The sequence below is a fragment of the Schistocerca gregaria genome, chromosome 3 (assembly GCF_023897955.1).
Source record: "Schistocerca gregaria isolate iqSchGreg1 chromosome 3, iqSchGreg1.2, whole genome shotgun sequence".
NCBI classification, from domain to species: domain Eukaryota; kingdom Metazoa; phylum Arthropoda; class Insecta; order Orthoptera; family Acrididae; genus Schistocerca; species Schistocerca gregaria.
Genome location: NC_064922.1, coordinates 565,698,139 through 565,717,872, shown reverse-complemented (window position 1 = coordinate 565,717,872; position 19,734 = coordinate 565,698,139). Strand labels below are relative to the sequence as shown.

The 19,734-nt window shown below is 45.6% G+C and overlaps 1 protein-coding gene across 2 annotated transcripts in view; it reads left to right on the top strand.

Moving 5' to 3' along the window:
- Positions 1-19,734, top strand: part of LOC126354870 (patched domain-containing protein 3) — a 382,944-nt gene that overhangs the window by 143,090 nt on the left and 220,120 nt on the right. The window contains exon 4 of one of the 2 annotated variants that reach the window (XM_050004871.1): positions 4,888-4,931. The exons of the other annotated variant lie outside the window; for it this stretch is intronic. The gene's annotated coding sequence lies outside the window, so the exon portion shown is untranslated. The remainder of the gene's footprint in view (positions 1-4,887; positions 4,932-19,734) is intronic. 2 annotated transcript variants of the gene reach the window in all.

The window sequence follows — 19,734 nt, the reverse complement described above, 5'->3', positions numbered from 1 at the left end:
ACCGTGGTGAAGGTCGTCGTTCTTCGTTGTATTCTCTCTACCTCCTTTATTAATCCAATCTGGTAAGGATCCAAGCCTGATGAGCGCTACTCACTAATCGGTCGAACAGGTGTTGTGTGAGCCATTTCTTTGGTAAGTGAAACATATTTCCTTATTGTTCTTCCAGTGAAACTCAGCCTGGTATCTACCAGCAATACAATAACTTTGATGTGGTCATTCGAGTTTAGGTCGCTCCAGTTGGTTATTCCAAGGTCGCCAACAGTGTAAACAAATAGTAGTGTATTATCTCGCCTATTTTTGCGCAGTATTTACATCTACACTCCTGGAAATTGAAATAAGAACACCGTGAATTCATTGTCCCAGGAAGGGGAAACTTTATTGACACATTCCTGGGGTCAGATACATCACATGATCACACTGACAGAACAACAGGCACATAGACACAGGCAACAGAGCATGCACAATGTCGGCACTAGTACAGTGTATATCCACCTTTCGCAGCAATGCAGGCTGCTATTCTCCCATGGAGACGATCGTAGAGATGCTGGATGTACTCCTATGGAACGGCTTGCCATGCCATTTCCACCTGGCGCCTCAGTTGGACCAGCGTTCGTGCTGGACGTGCAGACCGCGTGAAACGACGCTTCATCCAGTCCCAAACATGCTCAATGGGGGACAGATCCGGAGATCTTTCTGGCCAGGGTAGTTGACTTACACCTTCTAGAGCACGTTGGGTGGCACGGGATACATGCTGACGTGCATTGTCCTGTTGGAACAGCAAGTTCCCTTGCCGGTCTATGAATGGTAGAACGATGGGTTCGATGACGGTTTGGATGTACCGTGCACTATTCAGTGTCCCCTCGACGATCACCAGAGGTGTACGGCCAGTGTAGGAGATCGCTCCCCACACCATGATGCCGGGTGTTGGCCCTGTGTGCCTCGGTCGTATGCAGTCCTGATTGTGGCGCTCACCTGCACGGCGCCAAACACGCATACGACCATCATTGGCACCAAGGCAGAAGCGACTCTCATCGCTGAAGACGACACGTCTCCATTCGTCCCTCCATTCACGCCTGTCGCGACACCACTGGAGGCGGGCTGCACGATGTTGGGGCGTGAGCGGAAGACGGCGTAACGGTGTGCGGGACCGTAGCCCAGCTTCATGGAGACGGTTGCGAATGGTCCTCGCCGATACCCCAGGAGCAACAGTGTCCCTAATTTGCTGGGAAGTGGCGGTGCGGTCCCCTACGGCACTGCGTAGGATCCTACGGTCTTGGCGTGCATCCGTGCGTCGCTGCGGTTCGGTCCCAGGTCGACGGGCACGTGCACCTTCCGTCGACCACTGGCGACAACATCGATGTACTGTGGAGACCTCACGCCCCGGCGGTACGTCCACCCGGCCTCCCGCATGCCCACTATACGCCCTCGCTCAAAGTCCGTCAACTGCACATACGGTTCACGTCCACGCTATCGCGGCATGCTACCAGTGTTAAAGACTGCGATGGAGCTCCGTATGCCACGGCAAACTGGCTGACACTGACGGCGGCGGTGCACAAATGCTGCGCAGCTAGCGCCATTCGACGGCCAACACCGCGGTTCCTGGTGTGTCCGCTGTGCCGTGCGTGTGATCATTGCTTGTACAGCCCTCTCGCAGTGTCCGGAGCAGTTATGGTGGGTCTGACACACCGGTGTCAATGTGTTCTTTTTTCCATTTCCAGGAGTGTATTTACTTTCTCGTTCAACTACCAATCCCTGCACCAATCATTAATCTCCTGCAGGTCGACGTGCACCGCGCTACAGTTTTCTCACATTACAGGCTCCTTATAGACAACAGTATCGTTACCTCTGAAATTACTTTTACGTCTGTGAATTTTGTTCCGTTGGCACATAAAGAAGTATTGATTTATTCTGAAAAATCATCAGTGATAACAATTACCAATTCGCTTATCATTTGGTTAAAAGAGAGCAAAAATGTAGGTTTAATTTTAGATTTGCGGCGCCCACAGATATCTTGTTGCATCGCTCAAGTGTGGTCTTCCAATTGCGGATGCCACTTTTTCACTCTTTTGCGTACTGACCCTTGGTGTAATTTTTGTCCCGATATGTTTAACGTTTTATGAATTAATTGTTGTTTCCATGATACCTGACTCCTTCAGAACTTGGTACTTAAGGAAATATCCTGTCTACGTCTAATTTCTTCTCGAAAGCGACTTCACATACTTTTTTTCCAGGCTTCTTCCATTCAACATACCTTCACTTCGAAATTTACCCTCCACTCAATCATTTCACACGGTTCTACGTTTCAAAAGTTTCACTTACTTCCTGTACTAGTTCTCTTAATCTCTACGTCCAGTTCAGATGGTTTAAATGGCTCTAAGCACTACAGGATTTAACATCTGAGGTCATCAGTCCCCTAGAACTTAGAACTACTTAAACCTAACTAACCTGAGGACATCACACACAGCCATGCCCGAGGCAGGATTCGAACCTGCTACCGTAGCAGCGGCGCGGTTCCGGATTGAAGCGCCTAGAACCGCTCGGCCACAGGGGCCGGCCAACGTCCAGTTCCATATAATGATAAAAATGCTAATTGAGCTAAATTTTCTTTATTTTGCAGTGAAGTATCATTGTTCTTATTTTCTTTTCCTTCTTGGAAAATAATTTCTTTCCATACATGTTAGTTATATGAGAACGCAGACTTTTGCAGCCAGAATACATTTTAATAATTTTTTTGGGATTTGTGACCGCGTCGTATGTGATAAAACTACCAGCGTTTTGGCTGCTGTTACCTGCAATAGCAGCCGAAAAGTTGGAAGTTTTTTCACATATGACGTGGTAACACGCACAGAAGAATTTGATTGAAAACTGAATTTCTTTTTAACATTCTTATAGAGAGATCCCGCCGCTAATTTACCTCTGAGATGGGCCACCTTCATGAACAGAAAGGCTGGAGTGCACCTATTTACTGTATTATCTTTGAAAGGAAACATAGTTTAGGTTCAGCTAATTTTATCCCATATCTTGATAGACACTTACCTCTGTCGCTTATCTGAATTTTGTGGACTGTTTTCTTCCGCTTCATTCCGGTTGCCATATATTTGAAACTCACCACAAGTTGTTATTAGTCAAAATGTCCACAATTCGGAATGTCCGCTTCTTGTCAAGTCTCTTCACATCACTAGTTCAGCTTTTGAGGAAAAAATATGGCCGTAAGATCTCGATACTGCTACGGTCCATCGATGAAGTAAACAACATTTTGCCGTATTCTGAGAGCCACAAGGTGAACGCTAGAGCCTTCTGGCTACAACACATGTCACAAAGTTACGCGAGAGTTTCGTCGACTGATACAGACCCTACAGCACCTGCTCGTTACGTGTGAAACTGCCGATTACTCAACGCTCTGATGATGACGGCAGCGGCAACTGAAATGAAAACTACAGCCGGCTCTCCTCTGCGTTGGTCCAGTTTGTGCAAACAAACCGGTTCTTTCCAGGTCGCGTACGTTTAACACTTGAAATGTATTCCTCGAAATTCCCTTGTTACGTCACAGAGAATGTTTCACTCTGTGCTCTCGGGTGCCGAAGCCCCTGGCTAGAGACGTCATTGCGAACAGCCTCCTGGCCACGCATTTGTACTCCTCGTACGAGTGGCGTTCAGTAAATAATGCAACACATATTATTTGCCGGCCAGTTTCGTTTGAAAAAAGAGGAATTTGTTGTGAAGTATAGTTGAATATTCCCGCTTCAGCCCTTATAATTTCATGAAGTTTCGATAGGTGGTGGCGCTTTTGCCTTCAAAATGGCGTCTGTGGCGGTATTGCGTTTCAAGCAGAGATCTGTCATTGACTTTCTTTCTGCGGAAAACCAGAGCATCGAATATATTCAAAGGCGCTTGCAGAATGTCTACGGAGACGTGGCAGTAAAACAAAAGCACGGTGAGACGTTAAACGAGGTGTCTGTCATCATCGCCGATCTCCCGTGTGCCGGCCGGCCCTCGGAGAATTGAAGGAACGGCTTCAGTGTGTTCGTCGCCACAAAAATGCAAAGGAACTTCTCCTTCTCCGTGACAACGCAAGGCCTCACCCAAGTCTGCGCACCAGAGAGGAGCTCACAAAACTTGACTGCACTTTTCTTCCTCATCCACCCTACAGCTCGGATCTCGTACCTTCCGACTTCCATCTGTTTGATCCAATGAAGGGAGCACTCCGCGGAAAGCAGTGCCAAGATGATGCAGCGACACATTGGTTCCGATGTCGACCAGCAGAGTGCCCCCATGCGGGCATACATGCTCTCCCAGCAAGGGGGCGTAAGGCTGTCACATTGAACGGAAATTCTGTTGAAAAGTAGGATTTTGTAGCCAAGAGAGGTGGGAATAGTATTGGAATCCTGAATAAAGCCAATCTGATTTCAGAAAAAAATGTGTTACATTACTTATTGAACGCTCCTCGTATTTCCGCCCCTGTCCTGTCAACCGAGCGGTTCTAGGCGCTACAGTCTGGAACCTCGCGACCGCTACGGTCGCAGGTTCTAATCCTGCCGCGGACATGGATGTGTATGATGTAGTGTAGTTCTAAGTTCTAGGCGACTGATGACCTCAGAAGTTAAGTCCCATAGTGCTCAGAGCCGTTTGAACCATTTGAACCTGTCCTGTCCTACAATCACAAGACAAGCATATGCCCAACTGTTTACCGTAATTCTCATCTTCGCAAAATTCTATTTCGTATTTACTGTGTACGTAACAAACGCTGCTCCTCTCCGATGCGCCTCTCAAAAGTAGTGGAAGTATAATAAATGTAACTGGTTATAGTAATTTCTAGTTACAGCTGATTTTCATAACCTAAAAAGTTTCGTGATTAGCATATCATTTACACGGATTTTTTCTTTTCAGGTAAGGACATTCGCAAGATTTTGTTGCCTGAGTGTGCTGTCAGTGTAAGTATCGATAGTGTTTATGAGCGTCCCTCTGCATGTGTATCTGACTCCACGTCGCTGTAATCTGAATTTGTAGATCCTGTGTTAACAGGAGGGCTAGGGGTTCGTCCTTCAACTTAAGTCAAGCACGTATAATAAATGTAAATGTCTACTGTCCGTACGTGCCTTTATAATTCTGGAACCTATCCCTTCAGCCCCATAGCGATTTTATGGTATGATATCCCTCTATCTTACATCCATGAAAAAGGAAGGAAGGAAGATGAGAGTTTAGCGTACCGTCGACAACGACGTCATTAGAAACGGAGCACAAGCTCGTATTATTGAAGGATTGGGATAGAAATCGGCAATTTCCTTTGGAGGACGCCGTCCTAGCATTCGTCTTAAGCAATTTAGGGAAATCACGGAAAACTTGAATCTGGATGCCCAGAAGGAGATCTGAACAGTCTCCTCACGAAAGCTATTCTGGTGTTTGCGCCAGCAGATAGAAAGGTCGTCACTGCTCCACGTATATTTTACAATACCACATATTCAAAAATTGCTGAAACTTAATTCCGTATGCAGTCAGATCCACGTAATACTATTTACTGAATGAGAAGGTAAAGTGGAAGTCAACTTATATCAACGGATAACTTAATGAAGGACCGATACTGATGTTGCATATTTATACAAAACCACGACCAAAATGAAAAAAAATAACCTGGCATACGTGGATACACAGTTAGACCTGAAAAACGCTCTCACCAAAAGTACTGGAAGCTGCAGTTTACAAATGCTTATCTCAAATCATTCACAAGATAAATTGTCTGGACTTTATTAAATTGTCAGGATTGCGGCACAATGCATAGAGTGTCTCACCGGCTCCGATTGTAGGTGGAATGTATCCAGAAATTGCTACCTACTCATGTATCTCTATAGCTCTATCGAAACTCGGCACGAAGCCGCTGATTGGTTGAATTGGTTGACAAGGTTCTTCATTCAAATTAGTACTTGTAGACATAACCAAAGATTAATCTTATTAGGCCCTGTATGCGCGGTGTCTGTTCCGTCGGACATACCGACACTATTTCTGGTACAGTAGCCACATGTATGTAGCGCCTAAATGGCTTAAGAGAAATACAGAGCTCAGTCGCAACTGGGCAGTGAATTAAATTCAATTTCGACAAGTGAATATCTGTGCCGAACGAGAACCCGAACCCGAATTTCCCGCTTTATGCGAGCGGTCGACTTAATGTTCGGCTATCCGGATACGTTTCACTTCTAGCCCAAATTCCGTATTTCTCTTAAATCAAAGATTAATCTTCATTTTTTTCTGTTTTCGGTCTTTCCTATAGTTGCTTTAAATTCGTGGAGGTATGTTGCCATACGCGTTTTTCTTCTTTTATTTGGGAAGAAGCATTTAGATCACAAAATGGAAAGTGCAAATGATATATGCGATGTGACGAATGTGGCTGAAAGAATGCCAGAAATTGATCAGCTGGAGCATGGAAACTAACGAAAACATCTCCATGACCACACTCATTTGTTAAAAGCGCTGGAAATCGCCACTGATAATGCTTCCCAAATAAAACAAATTGCTTCCAATCAGTTGGTTAGACGGTACAAACATCCACAAAGATTAATCTTCCTTAACGGATGAAAGTATGGACTCTGTAATCTTTGCACCATGCAAGTTACTCGCAACTAGCGGATTGATATAAAATATGAACGACATTTGTAACAAATGGCTTTCAAATTTCTGTATGAACAAGAGTCGCACTTTCTGCTGACTGAGGCAGTAAATTCTCGCTCTCCACTATCAAATAATGGATCCTAAAACCTTACTAACCCCGCCATCAGGGCCAGAGGACCACACGATATCAGCCGGCCGCCGTGCCGTCCTCGGCCAATGGTGTCATGCTGGTGTGGTGTGGAGGGGTATGGGGTCAATCAACCTCTCTCCCTGCCGTTCTTGGATTCCAGACATACGAGCCTCTAATTCTCATTCAAGTAGCTCCTCCACTGGCATATGACCATCTGAGGCCCCCATTCTAGTCTTCTCAACAAGGAAAAACCTTGACAGTATCGAGAAAAAAACTGGGCCCTCCACATGGCAGTCAGATGATCAGCATAGCTGCTTCGGCCAGTACTGAAAACTTTGAAAGAGTTCGCGAGTGCGTTTCCCGTGGGAGAGAGTGGATTTCTGTGTAATCTTTCGGTTTCTCAGCAACTTTGTCGGGTGTATGAGCACACAAGGACTCGGTAGGCAGTGTCCTGAGATCAGATACTGAATCCAGTAGCTAGCTGGAGATTTGTCCAATGACCGAAGCGGATTTGGTGAGATGCAATGGAAACCAACAAATTCCATTTGTTGACATGCAAATTTCAGTGTGGTGATTTCGTGTGACTTTTTCCCTGCTGACTTCAAACGGTACTCCTATCTTCTCTTTTTAGGAATTATCGGCGGAAATTTTTAGAAGGTAAATGGAAGATAGGTATGCAGTGTTGGTGCTGTACATGATCCAGTCCAGTGAACGCATCTCGTAATCTTTCTGAGAGTAAAACTTTTCTTAGGTGAATATCTACTACTGTTAAGCATTTCGAAAGAAGCATATTTCTTCGCCATCAGCTGTACAATCTTATATTTATCTCTAGGAGTTTCAGTGATAATTCTCTTCACAGGAGAAAACTGCAAGGTACAAAAGAAAGACAAATGTAAAATATATACACTCAACATTAAGACTAGGGGCAATTGAAAAAAATTTTAAAACCGTAGTACTGTGCACCAATGGATGAAAGATATATTTTCGTCAAATCTGACACAACCAAATGTAGAACATACGAAACTATCGTAAGTGTCTGTCTGAACATAACCCACATAAATGTGCTGTACATTAGTACAATTGCAGCACTGTATACTTGGTGAGGCGTTCATACTTAATAACTGACACATTATAATTTTCGAAAGTACAAATATTATGCGATCGTCAAAGAGATCACTTAATACAAATACAAAGTGTGACTATCTAAAAGGCTATAAATGTTCTTTGATCTGGTCAAAGATTACAGTAACAAAATACACTAATGGCATGGATTCCATTCTCTGAAAAACAACGTGGTAGATAACGTGATACAATGTGATTTGTCGATCTCAGTATTGAAGGAATTAAATAGGAAGTATCTAACTGAACTAAACGCTGTAAAGGAAGTCAGTTTAGCAGATCGAAACGGGGTAGGACTTTTGAAACATTATGCTATATGATGAATTGCAGATGAGGTTACTACTGTACGTAAATTGACAGAATGAATAAAGATCGTAAAAACACTGAAAAGAGACGTGGAAAACATGTATTTGTAATTAAGGATTAATCCTGTTGAGTCTTAATATTAGCTATCATACCAGTCAATATGTCTGTCTACCTCTTAATATTATTGATTTACACATGAGACAGTAAGGCAACACAGGCACTAAAAAACAAAAATAAATGTAATAACAAAGAATGCGAATCTTAGACATTGCAACGTAACGCCGACCTAACAACCTTAAGTAATAATTTCCGTAAAACACCAAATGACAAACGTAAGACTTAGACCTCAGGTGTCCGATAACACGAAACCTAGACCTCGGATCACGAGTGATGTAAATCACAAGTGAGATCTACAGTGATGAGCCCAAAGATTATAACCACTTGCTTAATAGATTCTTTGTCCGTCTTCGAAACGAAATCGTCACTAATTCTGCCTATCAGAGATACGACAGTTTGCTGGTGGGTTTGTGGAGGTACGTGACACTAGGTGTCCATGCGCAGATCATGTAATTCGCGGTGATGGCGCCCGATAACAATCCAGATGGATACCAAAGGATTTATATCAGGCGAATTTGGTCACCGGGACATCAACGAAGTTCACTATAATGCTCCTCAGTTAACTGTAGCACGGTTCCGGCTCCGAGACGCAGCCATTATGCTGCTGAAAGTTGACCTCGCCGTCGGGGCAGACATCAAGCATGAAGGGATGTAGGTGGTTGGCAGTTGACAGCATGTCTCCGACTACTACCACAGGTCTCACGCAAGGGCAGGAGAATGTCTCCCAAAGCATAACACTGCTCCCACCGGCCTGCGTCCATGCCGCCATTCTCCTCAATGACGGTGTTTATGGAAACGACCATCGATCTAGTGTAGCAAAAATGTGGTCAACCCGAAGAGCCGACATCTTTCCATTGATCAATGGTTGAATCCCGATGGTCCCGTGTCTACTTCAATCGTAACTGACGTTGTCGTTGGGTCATGAACACGCATGGGTGGTTGCTGATGAATCCGTTTTTCAACAATGTGCGAGGAACAGTGTGCTGCCGGCCGGAGTGGCCGAACGGTTCTAGGCACTTCAGTCTAGAGCCGCGCGACAGCTACGGTCGCAGATTCGAATCCTGCCTCGGGCATGGATGTGTGTGATGTCCTTAGGTTAGGTAGGCTTAAATAGTTCTAAGTTCTAGGGGACTGATGACCTCTGATGTTAAGTCCCATAGTGCTCAGAACCCTTTTTTGAACAGTGTGCTCCGAAACACTTGTGCGTCCATCAACATTGTGCTCTTTCAGCAGAGGTGCCACAGATCGCCATCTATCCTTCTGTACAGAGCAGACAAGCCTCTGAACCCCAAGTTCTGTGAAGCGTCGTGGACGGCTAACCATTTAACGCCTTGTGACATTTCACTGTGCTTCTCTTTCCGTAGATGCTCACGACAGTAAAACGTGAACATTCGACCAGCTTCGTCGTTTTCGAGGCATTCGTTCACAGGCTCCGAGTAATAATAATCCGCCCTCTGTCAAAGTCGCTTATCTCAATGGATTTCCCCATTTGTAGTCCATATCTTCGCTAGAGTGATCCACCGTCCGTGTCTGCACGGCTTACGTACTCTTGTTACCGCGTCACTTGACTGCAAAGCCACCAGAAGTCATCCAAAGTCGCGGTGGACAGTGGTCATGATGTTCGGCTTATCTGTGTATTCCCTGAATCTTCTGTGTGGAATTTATACGTTACGTGCTTGTCTAAATAAAACTTAGACCTCGGCCGACGGGTGATACGACGAAATAATGGCGTTAAATATGTAATACTTAAACCTCATGTAAAAGCTGATAGCGAATAACCATTACCTTGAATAAATGCCTCTGAAGACGAAGGCCTTCATTGATAAGTCTCGTCAGATTATACGTTGAGGATTACCGTAGCTAGGTTGTGGAGCAAAATATATTCTGGAGATAGGTAGCGACAGGGCTTTCAATTACTGGCTTTGGGGTAGTGAGAAGTCCAACCGTAACTCACAGGCCATAGCTAACTGGCGTCCCCTATTTAGAACGATTTTAAATTTGTAGCAGTGCACAAGATTAATCCTGATCCGACAATAGAGAATTGCGAGTAAATCAGAGGAGCGATATGGCGCGTAAATTGTCTCGCACGTCGCATATCGCGAAGAGTGTGTGGCTTGTGACGGCTGCCGCGGCTGAGCCAGAGCACGTCACGCTAGCTCTGAGATCGGATGCAAGGAACGTTTCACAGTGAATTGGGAAGATTTTTCAAGCCTCGTGTTTTGTTGCGTATTACTGCGAGAAGAGGTTGTCATACTTCACGCCAGACAGAGCGACGTGAGATACGACAGAATGACGTGGCTACCTTCCGGCCAGAGAGAGCTGTGTGCAACAGGTGGAGGCGCGCGGGCGTTGCTCTTGACCCAGAAGGCGGCCTTACCTTGAGGCTGAGGCTAAGGTACACAATGCTCGCAGTGCCCACCCGACATCGCCCACAGCAGGTGTTTGCGCTGGCGACCAGGCCCATACGGAGCCATCTGGCACGTCCTCCCTTCCGTTCCTCTTATCTAGCAGGAAAACGCCTCGCAAGACAGACTGCTGCACCATCTCTGGCATGTATAGGATACGAGGAAATAGCTGGAGGAGAAATTGTTTCATCGTCGAATGCAACCTACCAAAACAACTGAGTGGCATTGTTCTATTTTCCTGCTCCAGTTAGATGCCTTGGCCACAGCATGCTATAATACACGATAAATTTATTTGTCTTGATCGCAATATAAAGAAACAGTTAGATAACCGGTTTAAGTTGTTTAGCAACCATCTTCAGATCTATGAAAAGTAGAGGAAGACGCTTAGCAGTATGGGAAAATATATTGCCAAAAGTCCATAATACGAGGGGGGTTTGAAAAGCCCGTGCAAAAATAAATACTACTTACGTGTTTGGGGTAAACCTTTTTTATTTTTCGACAAAGTCTCCTTTTAGAATTACACACTTCGTCCAACGCTGTTCTAATTTGTTGTTCCCTTCCGAATAATAGGAATTGTTCAAGTCTGCAAAACAGCTATTAGTTTCTGCAATCACCTCCTCATTTGAATAAAATCTTTGTCCCGCCAGCCATTTCTTCAAATTAAGGAACAAATAGTAGCCCGAGGGAGCCAAGTCTGGAGAATAGGGTGGATGTGAAACGAGTTGGAATCCTATTTCCATTAATTTTGCGACAACTGCTGAGGTGTGTGCTAGTGCATTGTCGTGATGGAAAAGGATTTTTTTGCCGTCCAATGGCCGGCGTTTTTCTTACAGTTCGGTTTTCAGACGGTCCGTAACAATGAATAATATTAACCTGTAATAGTTTTACCCTTTTCCAGATAGTCGATGAGGATTATCCCTTGCGAATCCCAAAAGAAAGTCGCCATAACCTTTCCGGCCGAAGGAATGGTCTTCGCTTTTTTTTGTGCTGATTCTCCCTTGGTACCCCTTGTTTATATTGTTGTTTGGTCTCAGGAGTACAGTAATATATCCATGTTTCATCCACAGTGACGAAATGTCGCTTGAAGTCCTGCGGATTCTTCCTGAACAGCTGCAAACCATCCTTGCGACACTTCACACGATTCCGTTTTTGGTCAAGCGTGAGCAATCGCGGAACCCATCTTGCAGCTAGCTTTCTCACGTCCAAATGTTTATGCAAAATATGATGTACCCATTCATTCTACATGGCCACAGCACTAGAAACCTCACGCACCTTAACTCTTCTGTCATCTATCACCATATCATGGATTTTATCAATTATTTCTGCAGTCGTAACCTCCATAGGGCGTCAAGAACGTTCAGTATTATTTGCGCCCATATGGCCACTCCGAAAATTTTCAAACCACTTATAAACTGTTCTAATCGAAGGTGCAATAATGTTTAATCACCACACTAAATTCTTTTTCGACCATTTTGTGACAATCACTCGACTTCCTTGATTCATACCAATGACAAACTCAAAGAAATAGACCAATAGGGCTGAAACTTGGTGTGCGTTCTTTCCAAAGATGCTAATATCAAAACATGACCTTGATACGCGCCGGTGGTGCTATCTCTCGGACTTTGCACGATATTTTCAAACGCCCCTCAGATAACAGTTTACGAGGAGTCAATTGGAAATCTTAAAAGTATAATTACATATCGACATTTCGCGCCATTGTTCTGTAAGTTGGTAGAGATGCAAGGAATATGCTACAGGTGGCAGCATACAACGAACAACCGAAATGCGGCCACAATACCAGTTTAAAATGACTGTCCCGCTTGCGACAAGCACAAAGGGAAAACAGTGTTCCGTCATATGTTTTCTGAACACTGAGGCCACGAAACCTGTCGAAATCGATCGAAGAATGAAAACTCGCCTTGTGAAGTTGTATAAAATAGCTGAAGATCTTAACATTAGTCATGACTCAGGACATCACAGCATTCACGAAGTGCTAAGTTTCGGAAAGTGTCTGTAAGATGTGTGCCACTCCAGATCACTCCAGAACTGGAAGAGCGACGCTTTGAGATGCGGGAAAAACTTTTGCGGCACTTTGAAGCAGAAGGTAATGGCTTCTTCACGAGGTTCTTTACAGCAGACGAAACCTGCGTACACTACAACCAACCAGAAACAAAGAGAGCAAGTTATTCCCCGTCACCAAAACCCAAGAAGTTACGGATGCAGCCATCTGCAGGAAAAGTTACCCTGACTCTCTTTTGGGATGAACGAGGCGATTTCTTGGAATAGTGCATGACACGGGGGAACACCATCACCACTGCGACATATTCAAATGTCTTAAAAAATCAGCATCGGCCTGCAATAAGATCAAAGTGACGTGGACTTCTGTTCACAGGTATCATTTTTGAAACATTCCAATTCTAGGCCTCATATTGCCCGTGCAACACTTTCGTCCATAGATGACCTGCACTTTGATGCTCTCCCACATCTGCCGTACTGACCAGAACCCGGAGCGAGTGCTTTCCACATGTGTGGACATTCAGAGAGGCGTTGGGAGGAAATAAATCTCACTGCGACAAAGAGGTGAGGCACGGGGTGCACGAGTGGCTGCGCGCACCACGACCAAAAGACGTTGTTTTTTCAGAGGAATGCGTGCTCTTTCTCTGCGCTGGGGGCATTGTGTTGAAGGACAGGGAGACTATGTCGAAAAATGATACACTCAAGTTTCACTTTTCATGTATAAAAAATAAAAAATAAAGTAATGTTTTCATTTGACTCCCCCTCGTAAAAAACTGAGTTTCAAAATTAGCGCAGGATAATGTACCCTAGCTTGCAACTAGTATGATAAAGCACGTTGTGCGACGTAGCCGGTAAGGGCGTCTTACAAACAATAAATACTCAAGAATTTAATAGCTTGATAGACACTTATTCAAACTTAACGATGATGATGATGTTTGGTTTGTGGGGCGCTCAACTGCGCGGTTATCAGCGCCCGTGCAAATTCCCAACCTTTGGTTCAAATGGCTCTGAGCACTATGGGACTCAACTGCTGTGGTCATTAGTCCCCTAGAACTTAGAACTACTTAAACCTAACTAACCTAAGGACATCACACACATCCATGCCCGAGGCAGGATTCGAACCTGCGACCGTAGCAGTCGCGCGGTTCCGGACTGCGCGCCTAGAACCGCGAGACCACCGCGGCCGGCTCCCAAACTTTGCTCAGCCCAGTCTCGCCATTTTCATGAATGATGATGAAATGATGAGGACAACACAAACACCCAGTCATCTCGAGGCTACTCAGACTTAGTCGGTCGAGACGTCCTATGCGTATTTAGGTGACCTCTAAGATTGTGTCGCCATACAGGAAAAGCACAAAATAATTGTTTCGTCCATTAAGGAAAATGAGGATAGAGATTGATAAGTGCAAATAAGATTTCTCCATCAGTCACTTGTTTATTATGCGACAATGCTTGTCGATGATTCGCATCATTACTTTCAAGTGCCTAACTATTTAGTTAAATTTATGGTATTAGTGGAAAGTAAAGACGACTTTTCGCAGCATAAAGCCAAGTGGAAATCCGGTTGTGTTTCGTCTTTCACTGGTGATAATTTTTTATCTCCCTCTGAAACAACACTACTAAAGTTAAAGACCAGAAATTATGCAACAGTTGCGTGTACTCGCAGGTAAAGTAAAACGAAACAGATGCTGCACGCCGCTGTTCGCCGTATGCAATACATATTTATTTCTACTTTGCTTGGAAAGTAAACGTTACTCCTGTTCTGCCCGCCTACTAGACATACCGTAAATACCGGCGCCCGGATTGATGAGTGTTCTTAGATTTTCGGAAGGTTCAAGTGGTTCAAATGCCTCTGAGCACTATGGGTCTTATTAACATCTGAGGTCATCAGTCCCCTAGAACATAGAACTACTTAAACGTAACTAACCTAACGACATCATACACATCCATGCCCGCGGCAGGATTCGAATCTGCGACCGTAGCGGTCACGCGGTTCCAGACGGAAGCACCTAGAACCGCTCGGCCCCTCCGGCCGGCCTTTCGGAAGTTGTTTGACACAGTCCCACACTGTCACCTACTGAATAAAACACGAACAAACGGAATATCAGGCCAGCTTTGCAAGTGTGATTCCTGGGAAACAGAGCGAAATATGTATTTATTAACGGATAGAAATTTCCAGATGTAAAATAGATCCGAGTGTTCCTCAGGAGAGTGTTATAAGAACAAGCTGCTCACAATATACGGAGTGAAGATCGACAAACTGCTGGAATGGATTTCTGACTAGAAATGGGGGAAAAAGGTGTCTGGAAATGCATCGTTGCCACAGAAGCTGGTACTGACGAATGAAAGCTGACCATGTGCTTTGTTTTCCTTATGTGTGGCAGGTTGTGTGATTGGCGCAAAGTACTGTAAGCAGCAGAATGGTCCGGTATCCACGTCGGGAACAAGCCTAGATGGAGTCTGTACAGCCAAGCAGATGAAAACGATCGAGAGGCAGCACGAATTTACCAAAAATATACCCTCACAGACACCAACCACATCACGCAACATTTCAAGCCCATTTTGGGCGTTTGTGTGATCATGAGTCCTTGCAGACAGAGGAACGTGCACAGAGAGGGCGGACTTTGCTGACACAAGATCATCACATCTGGAGGACATGGGTCTGCCTCTCGACCGTTTCCATCTGCTTAGCCGTACACATACACCATCTCAGGTTGTTCCCGACGTGAATACCGGACCATTCTGCTGCTTACAGTACACCGCGTCAATCCTACAGCCTACAACACATAATAAACACACAGCACATGGTCAGAGGAACTTTGATCTGTCAGCAGCATCAACCGTGGCAACGATGCATTTCCGGACATATGTTCATAGGACCTCCTTTCGTCCATTTCCAGACACGAACCCATCCCTGCAGTTTGTCGGTTTTATTAGTGTTTACCCTGTATATAAGTCGCCTGTGGATGACATCAGAAGCTCCAGTGAAGCCGTTTGCGCACGGTGCAGTTGTAAATACAGAAGTTACAGTGCTAGCAAATTGTAGAGAAATACAGGAAGACCTGCAGCAGAACGATGCTCGGCGCACGGATTGGCAGTTGACGATCAGCATAACAAAATGTAACGTATAGTGCATAAATACACGGAAAGACCCGATTGCACGATTGATTTAACGATTATGGGAAGCAGTCGCATCCATAAAGAATGTGACATTATGTGTCTGAGTGGTTTAAAGTGGAGCTACCACGCAAATCTAATTGTAATAATCGCAAATGCCACACTGATTCATTGAAAGAATTGCGACAAATCGTGGAAAGTATAAATGTAGCTACAGAAGAGCGTATTTTCGAACATTATTACTTACCTCCCTCCATTGCGTTGAGCTTAGGATAACACATCACTGAAGGCATTAGCTTCGTAGAAACGTCACGGAAAAATGCATCTCGTTTATTGCTTTGACATTAACCTAATCGGCGACCAATGCTTATTATTGGTTGTCAGCAGAAATGCAGTAAGGGACGTGGCGGGCACGTTGCACTGAAAATTTCAAATTCTCTTAGCCACGGTGTTTATTGGTTGGAGCTGCCTTGAGCGTTTCCATTATACATCATTTTCAAAGGCATAAGCGCGTGTCTGATATGAATGTAGAAAATGAGAGTACTGGTAGTGTGGGTCACAACAAGCATATTTCACATGGCAGCCCATGTCCGCATCCCTTAGCGTACGGCGCTAGGTGTCGTTAATCGGCGTCGCGCGCCGACAAAAGGGTAGGCACACTATACGTCATCCTAGCCGTCACGACAGCAGGTCTGCAGGACAACGTTTTTAGCGTATTTGTGGCATCGAGGGAAATGAGAAGTCGGGGTGAAGTTTGATAAACTTTATTTGAAAAGAATTACGAAAAGTGCGCGAAATGACGCCCCTGCTTGAATATATGACAAGCAAATGCGCTAGAATAACCATTGCACTCTTTCAGGCACTTCTGGCAAAGTGTAAATTTCATCGGAGGTTGCCATAATGCGCCATATCAGCTCTTCGTCAGTTTCAATGGGCGTTTCATAGACAACGGATTTCAGGTGGCCCCAGAAGAAAAAAATCATTGTGCGTCAAGTCGGGCCAACGTGGGGGCCGATCCACCGACCCAACGCAACCTGCCCAGTTCTCAGCAAAGGTTTTATCCAAATGTATCCGCAATGGATGTGTGAAGTGGACAGGCACTCCATGGTGTTAGTAACACATTCGCTGTCGCACGTTCAGTGGAACATATGCCGACAACTCTAGCAGAGTTTCTCGTACAAAATTTAAGTATCTGTTTGCGTTCAGTCGCCGGGTGATCATGTATGGACCGACCAGATTATCTATCGCCTACCAAGGCAGCCTAAATGTTGACAGCGAAGCGATCTTGGTGACCACGAACAAAGAGCGCCGTCCTGATTTTCCCGTGCCCACACGTGTTGATTGTGGCTGCTGAACATACCCTCTCGTGACTCGGATCTGCGAGAAGGCAGAGGCTAGGAGTAATATATTCTTAAAAAGTGATATTTAGAAAAGAAGTAAGTTCTCTGCATCTTGTGAATTGTAGCCAACAAGGCGATGATGTATGTGTTTACATGTAGCCGTCCTTGTCATCTGGAAGGTAGCAAACAGTTTTCACTGTCTTTGTCTCTTAACATCCACCTGCTTCTCGAGGAAGCTATCGTTCCGTCATTTCCTGATTACGTGTACGTGTTTCTTAATATCCATAACGTAAAGTCCAACAAGGTCAACATGAAAGATGTTTAGTTCATTCTAAAATAATTTACGTCCCAGGATATTCGACCGTTGGCTAATCTCCATATTATTACACCACAAGGCGATTTATTGATAGCCTTGAGACGTCTAGCTCTTAAGCTCTGCGCTTCAAAGCACCTAAATTACAAACGGTATAAAACCATCGGCTTGTAATTGTTCCGAAATTAAATCGTTTGTAGAGCTGTCATCGGTTACTGGTTTATTCAAATTGTATTCCTATAAACGTTTCTGACATTATGCCAGTTTGATGGCTATTTTACCAAAACAATAACAGGCATTTTATTAGACGTCAATAAGTACACTCCTGGAAATGGAAAAAAGAACACATTGACACCGGTGTGTCAGACCCACCATACTTGCTCCGGACACTGCGAGAGGGCTGTACAAGCAATGATCACACGCACGCCACAGCGAACACACCAGGAACCGCGGTGTTGGCCGTCGAATGGCGCTAGCTGCGCAGCATTTGTGCACCGCCGCCGTCAGTGTCAGCCAGTTTGCCGTGGCATACGGAGCTCCATCGCAGTCTTTAACACTGGTAGCATGCCGCGACAGCGTGGACGTGAACCGTATGTGCAGTTGACGGACTTTGAGCGAGGGCGTATAGTGGACATGCGGGAGGCCGGGTGGACGTACCGCCGAATTGCTCAACACGTGGGGCGTGAGGTCTCCACAGTACATCGATGTTGTCGCCAGTGGTCGGCGGAAGGTGCACGTGCCCGTCGACCTGGGACCGGACCGCAGCGACGCACGGATGCACGCCAAGACCGTAGGATCCTACGCAGTGCCGTAGGGGACCGCACCGCCACTTCCCAGCAAATTAGGGGCACTGTTGCTCCTGGGGTATCGGCGAGGACCATTCGCAACCGTCTCCATGAAGCTGGGCTACGGTCCCGCCCACCGTTAGGCCGTCTTCCGCTCACGCCCCAACATCGTGCAGCCCGCCTCCAGTGGTGTCGCGACAGGCGTGAATGGAGGGACGAATGGAGACGTGTCGTCCTCAGCGATGAGAGTCGCTTCTGCCTTGGTGCCAATGATGGTCGTATGCGTGTTTGGCGCCGTGCAGGTGAGCGCCGCAATCAGGACTGCATACGACCGAGGCACACAGGGCCAACACCCGGCATCATGGTGTGGGGAGCGATCTCCTACACTGGCCGTACACCTCTGGTGATCGTCGAGGGGACACTGAATAGTGCACGGTACATCCAAACCGTCATCGAACCCATCGTTCTACCATTCCTAGACCGGCAAGGGAACTTGCTGTTACAACAGGACAATGCACGTCCGCATGTATCCCGTACCACCCAACGTGCTCTAGAAGGTGTAAGTCAACTACCCTGGCCAGCAAGATCTCCGGATCTGTCCCCCATTGAGCATGTTTGGGACTGGATGAAGCGTCGTCTCACGCGGTCTGCACGTCCGGCACGAACGCTGGTCCAACTGAGGCGCCAGGTGGAAATGGCATGGCAAGCCGTTCCACAGGACTACATCCAGCATCTCTACGATCGTCTCCATGGGAGAATAGCAGCCTGCATTGCTGCGAAAGGTGGATATACACTGTACTAGTGCCAACATTGTGCATGCTCTGTTGCCTGTGTCTATGTGCCTGTGGTTCTGTCAGTGTGATCATGTGATGTATCTGACCCCAGGAATGTGTCAATATAGTTTCGCCTTCCTGGGACAATGAATTCATGGTGTTCTTATTTCAGTTTCCAGGAGTGTAATTGATACCATACACGCCGAAAGGAAGAGAGGCTTTATCTCATATTTTAGTGCGTCCACGAATGATAATGTGACCGTATTGCAGCTGTATAATTACAGCTAATGATTAGTCATAACTTAATGAACAGAGAATTTTGCAAGCTAGCCACAGAAGGAAAATGTGGCTTTCTGCTCTAGGACAGGGCGGTCGCGTTCTGCATGACGTCATCTGCAGATGGGTGAAATATTGGAACAATATATGACTCATTAATCATGACTTACGAGACCAAGTTATTCGTAGGTGTTGGATCCCTGGTTCCTACATTGTTATTCTGCAGAACTTCTTCTGATGTTTGACAGCAGGTGCGTTATGTACCCGAACACTCTCGCTCTATTCGCTGTAAGACACATTGTTGGAGTACGTCTACAAGTCTATAGTGTCTCCCTCGTGCTCGTTACAAGTGATGTGTGTTGGAGAAAGCAATACGTTTTGTGTATCGGAGTGTGGAGTTTTCGGAATGACCAGAGGACGGCTATTCGTGAAGTACA